We start from the raw sequence: 13,048 nt of genomic DNA, 5'->3' as shown, positions 1-13,048 counted from the left end.
TTTAATTGCACACACATAAACATACCAAGTTTCTTCCCAAAATAAATATTGGCCATTTAGAAAAGTGAGATTCAGTGAGTGAGATTATGTAATAATAATGAGTATTTTTTCACAGCTCTGCGAAGAATATGTATCAATTATTTTTAAAAGGTGCTTAGAAAAATGAGAGAATGCTGGATTTCCCACATGGAAGTTGCTCATTATATGCATAAGTATATGACAGATGGTGCACTGGGATAGCAGGGTCAACATGTAATACGATACTTACTGTAATTGAGTGAAAAGTATGTAAAGAAATACATCTACTTCCTGGATGAGCAGTCCACTTAATATAAAATCAATAGATGTAATGTAATGGCGAAATCTGCTCCAGTCAAATAAATCTGCATAGCTTCAATCTGACCTTATGTTTTCAAGGAAATACCATTGTGCAAGCAACCTGTGCAAGTGTTCACAAAGTCCTCATCACTGGAGCAGGTTAAAGTATGCAACATGACACTATCACCATCACAACAGGTCTGGAGGTTGCTCAACATGAAACCTGGGCTAGGTTTTTATTTGTCCTGGTAGAATATCAGGTTTGAGGTGTTTTTTAGACACTCTTCATCTACAACACTCACACACTCTAATAAGCTATGACTGAATTCACTCACACGTGACTGCAGCGCTGTAGCAGATTTACATTAACATGCAAAGCGGTCGTAGGGCTATAAATAACAAGCATGTCATTTCGCTCTCTCTCTCACAGTTTTCTCTGTTCTGTTTTTTACACACACTGCCACACTAATACATACTATCTCTCTCTCACACACACACATGCTCCACGCTCTGGTGTAAAAACTGACACAGTGATTAGCCAGGGGCAGGCTGGTGATGACTGTGGAGAGCTCATGAAGCTCCCCTCTTGCTAACATACAACCCCCCTCTTGCTTCCGCTCCTTCTTCCCTGTGGAACAGAGACTTGTTTAGCACCAGGAAGCATCAAGGGTAGTATCTCACTTGAGAGCTGGATATTACTTGGATGCCAGCGGGGCTGTGTTGAACAGCAATCAGTTGGGATCATACAGAAACCTCTTTTGGCTCGAACATCACACACACACACACACACACACACTTGCCAGACTGGTGGCGGTAGATGCTTGCACTGAGCACAGCAGTCTTTCAAGGGAAGGCAGGTAGCATGTCTGCTTCCTGTTTACGTCACCACCTTTATATTTAATATGAGGTTCCACTCAACTTTTCATCTTTCTTTGCAAAATCCCCCACCTTCTCTGCTCGTTGTGTCGTTATAATATAAGCAGACTGTGCATGCACAATATGCACAAAAACAGGAGGACGTTAGCTGTGTATACACCAGCTCGTTCACCTTCAATCATTAATGTCATTTTCCTAATGAGGTTTGGTTTATTTTAAACCCGTCAAAACAGACCAATAAAACCGTGTTCATCAGAATAAAAAATAACAACAATTTTAGAATATACACAAACAAGCATTTCACATACATACCAACCAAAAACTCTTCACACTCTTACTAAGGCTTTAATTAGTCTTACTGGAATATAGGCATGAAACTACGCAGGCTGTGTAGACTGTATAGAAAGCTACAAAAGACCAACACAGCCCCAAGACAAATCTGAAGCTGCTGGAGAAACTTGTCCTACTTTCTTCAAAGAACAATTGCCTGTTTCTGCTACAGTGTTCAACTCTGAGAGAAATGAGAAGGGAGGAGGTGAGATTTGATAACAGTTCCCAATTACCGCCAATAAATAGAAACTGTGTTTCTGTGAGCGAAGAAACTCTCCTCCTTTCCCATGGTGGTTTTTGGACTGCGTACGGCTGATGGTAATGGGGGACAGGCTTATTTCACTAATGATTTAACCATGGCTTTGTCTGTTTCGCTGCCTGCTACCAGTGTTCTCTGGAGAATGGCTACGCTAATCCAACAATCTGGCTCGAGCCTGGAAAGTATTCACAGCTGTCTTTCTGGGAGGGAATTTGTTCCAAAATGTGACAGAGTTTGGTGGAAAAATATGGGGAGGGAAAAGGTCTGCGCGTTCCTCGCTGAGTTTCTGTTTCACATCAAAGATAAATGAAGAAATATTGGAACCATGGTGATATCTAGCTTATAATATACAAGAGAATAGGAATCAAAACAAAAACAAAATAAAACTCCCGAGCAGTCCATCACTGTTTACAGCATTTGCTAGTTTAAGAGACGTACATGTGCTTCATTTTAGCAATTTGAGCAATCATCTTCCAGAGCTGCGTTGAGAGAGGTGATGAGAGGAGTGGGCCAAGGAGCGACACGAGCTTGGGAGATACAAATACCACATCATCCAATTACACAGAACACAACACCATCTTTGCTCTTCACTGCCAAGTGCAAAACAAACCAACAGCAACAGAAACTAATGGATACAGGACAAGGCAGAGGCAGCGGGAGAGCACTAATGCCGTCCTACGCCGCTATCGATTCCAGCTGCAACGCACAGGGGACGAAGGTGAGATGCTGCCTGTGGTTCTAAAGATTTGAAAAAGAGAGCTTGTGAGTGCTCACACAAGTTAAAGCACCTCTGCCTTTGCCTGTACAAGCATTTAATCTCCTCTGCCTCCTCCCTTATGTAGCAGTTTCCATATGTGCCACACATATCAGTTTCTCCACGGAATCTTAAGAATTATTACAAGTTCAACCCGTATGGAAAACATATTAGAATGAGAACCTTCTTTGTTGCTGCTGTCTGTGTATCTATTTAAAAGCTCAATGATCTATTGTCATTGTATACACACTGTAACATCTGTGATGAGGGCTGTGGAGACTGAGCACATGCACATAAAGTGGTACCCAAACCTGCTGAGAAAGAACAACACAGATGGCTGCTTTTTACCCAGCTGGCACTGAGACATAAGGAAACAGAGATCATTAGTGAGGTAAGTGAATGACAATGTTGATAAAGGTTAACCATCATCTGAATTCTTTCAATCAGTCCTTCACTCTGTGTTGTGATGAGGTTAAGCTCAATTTTTTGGTTTTATAGGACTGAAATGTCTCACTGCACTCATCGGCGCCATTTGGAAATGTTCCGAGTAACCAACTGTACCTGCCCAGTGCCAAACATCCCAACTACACAGCAACCAGCTGGCAAAGACAGTGGAGCGTTTAGCCATGACAGAACCAGTCCTTCCAAAGAGGACAGAACCAGTCCTGCATTATGCACACTGGATGTGAAAATAACCCACTAAAATCTAAAATATTAGCACATTCATGTATTGTGGATATTTACAACCCACGATGTATTGATTTCTCACTATGTAACGTAGTATTCCACTGATTGCCTCAACTGCCATGCATCACACCTGCCCCACAGTTCAGAGCAATAGGTCCGAATTAGAAATTCATTTCTACAATGTCTGCTTGAGAGTTACACTCACAAAGTTATGTGTTATTACACATGCACACATAAGTTAATTGCAAAGTGTGGGGATAACATCACAACTTGAAACAATAATTTAATCCCTGCAGAACTGATGTGCAGAAAGCCAGTACAACTAATGGCTGTATGTGCAGGAGCACTATAAGAATCAGTGGAATAAAAAACACAGCATGACTTGGGTCTGTGTGTGGCCTAACCAGACAAAACAGCACCACAAGTAAAGCTATATAAGTCAGATACTGCTGAGGACGCACTGAAGGTCTGATTGATTAATTCAAGTGTGGGGGCTACATCTGAAAATCTAAAAAAGCAGGTAAAGGGCATGACAGAGCACAGAGGGACAAACAAACTGAGCCAGACACACAAACATAAAACAGAAATCAACTTACAGAGCAGTGAATCAGGGAGCGATACTGGCAGCCATGGAGTCCCAACTTTGTGGAGCAGAGAGGCCCTGTGCAGAGACAGAAGGCAGGAGAAAGAGGAAGGGTGATGAAAAGGGAAACAGACAAAGTACAAACAAAGATGGAGCATTTTTGTTACTTTGCCTGAAGCAGATCTTTGAACATCGAGGCTCATTTTCAGAGCAAGTCATTGTTCTGACACTGAACAGATATCAGATTTGCTGGTACACTGATCACCCAGGAAAAGTCATCTAAAAGCCAAAGACGCTTTATTATACAAATGAAGACAACTTGATCCTTATGAACTTGTTTTAGCTTCCAGTAGCCCTGGGGTCTTGTTCTTAGCAACAAAGACTATTGACACTTTTTTAAATAAGTCTTTTAACACTTACAAGACTGATTATCTGAAACGTTGCTGTGGGGATTTAACATAGCTAGTTTATTAGACATTTACATACAACACTAATGCGATTTATGAGAATACTTTTTGATTGGGTGAACTAATTCCTGTAGATGTGTGTGACAATGACATTACTGTGAATGCTGAAGCAGCTGCACCTTTACACAACACCACATTTGGTGGTACACTTAGCATTCACCAAGCATCATTTTCACCATCTGTGCTCAATAAATCAGTATTTAGCACCAACTTGTGTGAGTTTTAAACTTTCAGACTGTCATGACTGCTACTATATTTTATTTCTGCATTGTTGAATACATACACAACCCCTCAGCTAAGCAGTCTTTCTGGCCGTGGTATCCAGTGTGCTTAAAATAAACTGGTCAGTAACAGTTCTGCTAATCCAGTTGATGGATTATATGGCAACTGTGAAACGAAGGCACATTATCTGTCGGTGAATTGAAACTGCTCTCGCCCATTTGTAAATTCAATCCTCCTTCTGCCATACAATCTGTTTGAGGTGTCGTATAGGAAAGAAAATAGGTGGCTCTATGAGTGTTGCTATGCAACCAAGTTAAACTACTGAAAATTATGTGAAACCACCCCCACCCCCATATTAAGGATTCTATCTTAAAAACCGCTCTGCATTAATGCATCCGAGGATGAAGCGCCTTGTTGGGGGATAAAAATAACCGCAGTCATCTCAGGATCCTTGGGTTTTTCTTATGAACCTATTTATTCGCTTTAGAATGGAAAAATGATCTGTCAAAATGGAATATGGAGAGAAAATCCTTGGGAGATGAGGAAAAAAAACAGCTTGTGAGTCCAACTGCTGAATAAATTAGGCTTGGTTTCAAATTTGTACCTCGCAGAGATTTCAGGAATAACATCCTTGCTGCAATGGAGCGAATAACACTATGGCAAGTTTATTTTTGAATACACTCTTCACACACTCTCAGAACTATATAACTGCCCAACAGACCCATAAACCCATCTACACTGGCCTGTGAAGATGAGCTGCAGTCAAATGGTTGAGATGACACACAACATATGCACAGTTACTGAATTACTCTTTAAGTTGACTTCATGTCTTCTGCATACGTTCCAAAAACATGTCTGCTGTGTAATGCTGCTGCATATCACTGTTATACAACTGTTGTGTGTTGTTTGCAGGTGCAGACAGACACGTGTCTCTGCCTCCATGAACTCCGTCGACCACAATCCCTCCCTTAAACAGCTGGTTCCTGTAGTCCATCTGCCACCTGTAAGTTCCCTTCCACAGGACTCAGGATTGTAACATGCTACTGCTTTGTCTACACTCAGGAGTGCATTTAATGTGAATGTGTGTTGCTGTTTCAACACTATAATAACAGCCTCAATTTTTGACTCAGCAGTAAACACACTTATAATTGTCTTTTTTCTTCAAATCATAACTGAATATCATTAGCTTGTGGTCTGAAACTTACATTTAATATCCTCAGTATAAAAAGAGGGATCAAGCTTCCAGCTTCTGTTGCCACCATAAAATAAAACCATCACTTTCCACTGGTTAGAGTTCATGTATACCTTTTGGGCTTAGCACTTGAAGGTCCCTGAGTGTATCATGCTCTTCGTTCAGTCCAGTATCACAATAATTAGCCCTGCTCGCTGGCGTCTTTGAAGCTATTCTGGAAGCTCCTCACCTGACCTCACAGAACACCTTCAGCCGATGACCTGAGCCCATGACCAACTTCTGCAGGGCTAATTTGCTGACTCATTCTCATTAGCACTGCAGAGAGACTGAGCTACAGCTAATAACTTGCAGTTGAGCCGCTAAAATCCCTGCAGGACACCAAGAAAAAAAAGAAAAAACACACACACCAGAAACACAAACACGACATGAATCTGTGATGGTATTTTGACTGAGTCATTCAACCACAAGCATGCGGACAAGATACTTGAAATCAGGATTGAAGTAAAAGACTTTAAAATCCAACCATTCATTACTCACATATATAGCTGTCAAACAAAGCAGTGTATCTCCACAACATGATAACAATTTCTGTAAGCTTTAAAACATCCCTAAACATCACCAAACCTGAAGTACAACACTGCTATTTGTCTGACAGTTATTATCCTCCACTTAATTTAAGGGATTGCAACGTCTTAAAATGTAAGGCCTGTGTTTTTCTTAAATATGGTGTGTTCAATATGTCTGTGGTCGGGTACAAAGAAGTGCAGGAAGCTTTTACACAACAACATGGCTCAGTGGAAGACCACAGACAAATCATCACTTAAAAGTCCTGAGCTTTAGTGGAAGAGTCGACGCCACACAGGCACGGAAACTGTGACTAACAGTAAACAGGTCAGTCCTTCGCTGATTTTCACAACACCAGTCCTAGTAGTTAAATAGTTTGCATGGTTGCCTACTGTATTATTCTGCGCTACCTTGTGTTTGTCTCCATAACAACCATCTCCAAAATACTCTGCATCTTCAGTGACAAGCTCGTGATACCACTCGTCATTTCAGGGAAACCGGAGGGAACATGGACAGGTGAGCTGCAGTTGTTAAAATAAATCAGCATACTTGCAAAAACATTTGTATACTGTGTTAGCAGACTGTATTAGAACACCTTTTAATATCTTTCAAAGTTACTCCATACAACCAGACAGCAACATGTAAGCTATAGATATAGTTTAGGTTGCTATTTTTACAACAATAATTGAACTTAGTTCAAAATAGAATGGTTGCAAATGAACATGGACTTCATGAATAAACACTAAACACACTGACTGATTTTCTGTCATCAGTTGATGATGATAAGCTATCTGGCCTCCTTAGATAGCAGGGCAACATTTGATACAGCAGAGGACCATTCTATACTTCCTGGCCAGAACCCAGCGAGCAGACATTGGCAAAGGTGACGAAGGGCTTAAAGGTAGTGTGAGCCATGATGACTACAGTTTCTTCTGTGTGCCAACATGTGATACTCTGGAGATTCTGACTTCTTACTTGGCTTTTTTTTTTTTTTAATCTATACCATCAGTAATGAAGTTGAGCTAATATAATGAGTCAGAGTCATCATAATTAATCATGGAGGGGAGATAAAGATTTGTCACATGATCCATGCTTAAAACAGCATTTTGGCAACAACCCTTCATTAGAATGAGTCTGTGGGGATTCAGCAAGCATAACATTAGAATTCTGTAAGTGTCAACTTGGGCACCAAAACAAGGACACTTATAAAACACCAACTTTGCATTCATTTTTTTTTTTAAGTAATGATCTATAGTCCTCCACTAATGAAACTAATGACATGTATCGTAATTTATTTTGTTGTTTTCGTGGCAACTAGATGATCTTTACAACTGTCTCCAGAGATGGTTAAAGGAAGAATATTGGTTCAGTTTGCCCGAAGAGAAAAATCAGGAAAGGTATGGAACCACACCTGAGATTGAAAATCTGCCTGGATTATTTTTAGGATGCACTTGAACATAACAAAGAACCTGATGATGAGGAATAAAATACTAAAAAAAAGCCTGTGAAAATACAACAGCCCAAGTGCTGGTTATAATATATGGAAAGAAATTAGGAGTCTATTGACTCACAGTAAGATAGACCTGGAGTGAATTAAAAATAAGGGCTTAACATATATCAACAGTCTCTCACAACATAAGCTACCATACACAGATGTGTGTATGTTGTGTGTGTGTGTGTGTTTCTCAGCATTCAGAAGAAGATTGTGTAGAAAATGCAAAGGGGAGACTGTGGGAGCAAACAACACTTCCTATAAACAGATAAACCTTCTCCTTTGAACATTTTTAAGCTCAACAAGCCGCTCCACAACAACGTCAATATTCATAAGGGTGAGAAAAAGAAACCCAGGCTGCTATAATATAGCATAAAAGAACATTAACCTCATTTCTCTCTCTAAAGAGGTTAAGTTACTAGAACAGATAAAAAGTACTTTGTGTATCTCAGAACTAAAGAGAGACAAGGAGATTTTTTTAGCCATGTAACAAAACCATTGTTGTCCAATACTGAACTGCAGCTCCTCCAGTGTATTCAGAGCTCTCATTAAAATGTGAGCCAGCATGTCCACAGCCACACATCCTGCTTAATTAGAGGGTGTCCCGTCAGCGCCTAGTCCCATACCCAAACACTTGACACTGAAGACAGGACATGATGATGATGCATAGACTGGTTTGTCTCTTCTGCTATCCACTGACTTCATTTATTTGCTTTCCACTATGGATCTCTCTCTCTCTCTCTCTCTCTCGTTCTCTCTCAAGTCCTGTGTAATCATCCTGTCCATCTCCATCTCTGTGCCCATCAGCATGCTAGCAAGCCTCTGTCATACTGTGCAAACAGCAACAGTTGTTGAAGCTTTGAGGACCAGGAAGAGGAGAGTGATGAAGAGTGAACAAGAGAAAGCAACCAAAGAAAAAAAAGTGGCTACTTACAAAGCAAGTGGTGTGTTTCCAGTCAGCGTGGACAGACAAGTGAGGGAGAGAGCCACATGACAAACGTTGTCGAGATGAAGCCAGTGCATGAATGAGAGGTAAGGAGGGAGGGAGGGAGAGCTGGAGTGCTACATCAGGAAGGAGGGAGGGAACAAATATGAGAGAGGTTTATGATGACGGAGCCACGACATACCAGAAAAGATACTAGGAGAACAGTAAGGTAAAAAAGACAGGGCAAATAGAGGACACTGAGAATCTACCTTAAAGACAGTAAAAGTGGAAAGGAAAAAAGATGACTACCAGAGGCAAGACAGATTTGGCCTTTCCCCTCTCTTTAGCAGTTGTAATTCATGTTCTTTCCCATGTGTAACCAGCCTTTACAACAGTCACGTCATCTGGGTCCATTAAGCACTCCGCATGTTGTTCAGAGAGGAGAAGAAATGAGAGAATGAGGTTGAGCCGAGTCCTCCCAGAAGAACTGAATTCCCAAAGAGACCTATCAGTTTCATGATGCCTCCTAACCTTACAGTTTGCAGGCAGGGACAGAGTCGAGCAGCTGTCAGCTTCCCACTGATAAGGATTGGAGTAAAAGCAGCCACTGGACAGCTTTAAACACATTTAATGGATGTTTCAGTAGTCAAATTTTGAAGTGAACAAGTCTAGACAGGGAAAGTGTGTCTGCCATCCTTAAATAAGCACTAGTTACTATGCGCAAAGGTATGAACCAATGAAGCAAATCATTAATCCAGAAAGGCATTGTGTTTATTTTTCTGGAGATTTGCCAACAGTGTTTAAATGTGTGTTACCCCTCAGCGGCCTGTAATCCCAATAAAGAGTATTAACAGGGGCTGCTTGATGAACCATAAAGAAACAAAGTTCAGAGTTTCTATTATATTTTTAGACTTTTTTATATATATATATCAAATTAATTCCAAAGTTTTTGTTAAAGAATTAGGAAAAAAACTCACAACTTATTCCATACTAAACATATTGCCTGTATTAGACTCTTAATTTCCAGGTGTGGAAAAGTAATTTAATCCAGACAGCTCAGCAATGGTATGACAAGTCAGTGCAATCAACACATTACAAGTGATTACACAAAATGTCTACAGTGTCAAAATATTTCCAGTTTCTGTTGGCCTAAGCACCCCTTCTGTTAGAAGTTTTGACATCTACACCATGTTTCCTCAGTAAATAGCCTTTTCTGCAGAGAATTCCTTGCCAGCAGAAATATCTTTAAATGGATGGGACATAGTCAGTACGACCGTCAACATCATGCACAACAAATGAGCCTGTCCAAAACAGCCCACTTTAAGCAAAAGCCATCAGTATTTCCACAGCTGAAACATCTAGCTTCCAGCGCTGCCTCCACTGTTACTCACTTTTGCAAGGCGTACAAGACATATGTTAAAATGAAGTTGGCCCCGTGAATGACTATTTTACAACCAAAACAAATCTAAGGCATTCAGGCTGGAAGGTTTCTCAGCATTTATGCAGCATTTTTGAGACAGAGTCAGTTGATGAGTACCAGCTTTTTTCCAGTGTTTAGTCTCTATGGCACTTTGGTACTAAATTAGCTTAAAGAGGCCATTTACTATTGACCACAGAGGTAGCATGGATGCAGATGTGAGGGCAGCTGGCAGATGATGCAGTGAGGTCTATGTGGCCTCATCATCTGTGCTGACATCTGGACCATATGTCATCAACACCGAGGAGGCAGGGTCCATATTCGGAATAAAAGCAGGCTGCTGGAGGTGGAGTTAGTCCAAGGAACTTACAAGGGTATTGTTTGGAAAAAGATAAATAAGAGAGTAGAACTGCAGGCATTTTTATGTTATCAATAAAACATGTTCTATGGCAGGTACTTCATAATGCTGTGAATAGGCTATAAACATTAGAAATTGAAAAATTATACAGAGCAAAATGTAGGAGTCACGGAAAACTCTACCCTGCCATTTCCTGGACTCTTCTTAGCACGATCTCTGGAGGAACGGTGTGCCGGACAGAAAGGAATAGGAATGGAAAAAAGCAGGATAGAAATACAGCAAGGGGGTTGGGGTGAAGTGAAGCCAGAGGGTTGCCAGTAATTAGCCATCCTACAGAAAAAAAACAGCTGATATAAGCAGAGGTTTCCTCGGAGACGGATTAAAATAAAACAGAAAGCCTTTGTAGCCTTTGTGGTCAGTGACGTTCGTCTATCTCAAGGATCGCGCGATGAAAGTATTACTGATATTATCGCTCCATGTGACTGAGAGACACAGTGGTGATATTGTATCTCCCTGATATCTTTTTTTTTAATGCCATGAAAGCAGGTTCACCTGTGACTGATGAGGCAATGGATGCAAAGCATCGGTTACAACACTTAATGTGAGATGGCTTCCAAGAAAAATACCTGTGGGTTAGACACCATTATGTACGGCTAACCAGCTAATTAAGATTTGCCGCCTTTCATCTGTGAATGCTGCCTCTGTGTTTGTATGTGATGCTCCTTGCATAAATATTGCTGCTGTGCATGCATTCATACACAAACACCAGAGAATCCTCATTTAACGCCTGTTTTTCCATCACCAGGATCTCCCACTTTGTCATCCTCCTCTGTCTCTCACTCCTCTCTCTTTCATTTTTATTTCCCCATCCTGAAGTGACGGGAGATCTAACAGGTTCATTCATCCCTCTGTCCTTGACTATCAGTGGCCCTGTCTACAGATTCAGGCAATCACAGATTTGTCACTATAATGACTTCTTTTAACATGTGGAGTTGCAGCAATAAAGCAGCTGAGGGATGGGAGTCCTGACCCATTCTTCTTACTCATTGGCGATTTACCTCGCACCCTCAATAAATCAATTTTTTTACTGAGCTGTAAGAACATAAAAGTCGTGTTTTTATGGCATTATGGCAGAAACAAGTGTATCCTATCAATCAATGATTTCAATGACTCTTAATAAGATGGAGAGGCAGAGAGGGAGTGGCCCTTTGTTGTTCATGGCTTTCCCGCCATAGAGCGGTAGCTCTATTCTCAGGTAGTTTTAGGCTGTTGCCAGTGGTCTTATATTCTTATATCACCACATAAAGAGTTCTAGATACTGATGAATATCTCATAGTATCCGCTAACCAGTCACAGCAGTAATGAGTAAGTCCCATTCGAACCTAGCAGAGGCATGAAGGAGGGGCAGAATACTGTGATTCTAATTATATCATGGTCCTGTTTCGTCTGGCACTTTCTGACACTCCAGAGTCATGATTTGAAGGGATTTGTAGAGCCACTTATGTATCTCAGCTATGGTGAAAACACACAAATTTCACAAACCAATGAAGTGTGAGATGATGTTACAGATTACTGTGTCCTACTGCATTACAGTCTTGTCAGTCAACATGGCAGAGGTAGTTGGGAGGTTGCCAAATCTGAGGGAATAGCTTAAAATATCTGACAGCACAGCTCTTTGTAATACTGGATGAATTTCACTAAGAATTCCTGCATCAAAGACAAACTATACTGCACACTCTCAGAGAAATCATGGAGACCTTTCAGCTTTTTAATTGAGGCCCCAGTATAGATAACGTAATGAGTGCCAGTCACTATGGAGGAAAAAAAAAGAAAAAAAAAAAAGAATGTCACCGCAATCCATCGCCAACCCCAGTGGAGAGAGAAGGATGAAGAAATAGTCAAGCTGCTCGGTTTGTTTTTGCCCCTAGCTAATGCTTTTCTTTTCAACCTTGCCAGCAGACCAGTAAGGATGTTGATTTCAGTTCTGTTCTGACACAGTATAGAGCCAGTCCAGACGGGGAGCTGGTCCATAAGGGTAAACACTTTCCAACAGTGAAGGATGGCAACGAAGAGATAAGACGAGGCCAGTTAGAATTCATCAAAAGACATCAGCAATATAAGAAATTAAATTATGTGGACTGGACAATGAATGATGCATTGTAGTATCAGTATAACGTTCCTTTCAGAAGAGTGAGTAAAACCAAGGAAATGTGTTTAAAATGCATCTTTTGTTTATCCATGGCTGATGGGCACATGGTTATCCATTGTTGTCTTTTTGTTGTTACCCAGATGAAGCCCCTTGGCCACTCTCCGCTTTTTCATATTCAGTGAAAACGTCTGGAAGGACAACACAGGGCTGAAACTCCCACACCACAACACATTCCAAGTCCCCCCACCGCCACCCTCTCCTCAATGAGCCTATCTGTGCACAGCATTCTGCTGTTTTTTTTCCAATCTGCCCTTCTTCTTCAGCTGCATGGCAAATAATTATTAACAGGATCAAAGCATATGAAAGGGCTTGTGCATCGGTGAGGTTGAGCTCGGAGAGCCGGGTGACTGAAAGTGATAATGGCAGAGTCCTTCATTGTTTTTGCTTCCACATGC

At 41.0% G+C, this 13,048-nt stretch overlaps 1 protein-coding gene across 4 annotated transcripts in view; it reads right to left on the bottom strand.

Moving 5' to 3' along the window:
* peak1 (pseudopodium-enriched atypical kinase 1) overlaps positions 1-13,048 on the bottom strand; it is a 73,074-nt gene that overhangs the window by 33,852 nt on the left and 26,174 nt on the right. For 2 of the 4 annotated variants that reach the window (XM_028430190.1, XM_028430187.1), the window contains exon 3: positions 3,821-3,885. The gene's annotated coding sequence lies outside the window, so the exon portion shown is untranslated. Of the gene's footprint in view, positions 1-3,820; positions 3,886-8,678; positions 8,807-8,978; positions 9,140-13,048 lie in introns of those variants that run through there. The other 2 variants (XM_028430189.1, XM_028430188.1) reach the window with 2 other exon arrangements.

The sequence above is a fragment of the Parambassis ranga genome, chromosome 19, assembly GCF_900634625.1.
Source record: "Parambassis ranga chromosome 19, fParRan2.1, whole genome shotgun sequence".
Lineage (NCBI taxonomy): Eukaryota > Metazoa > Chordata > Actinopteri > Ambassidae > Parambassis > Parambassis ranga.
This window is presented reverse-complemented; position numbering and strand designations above follow the sequence as displayed.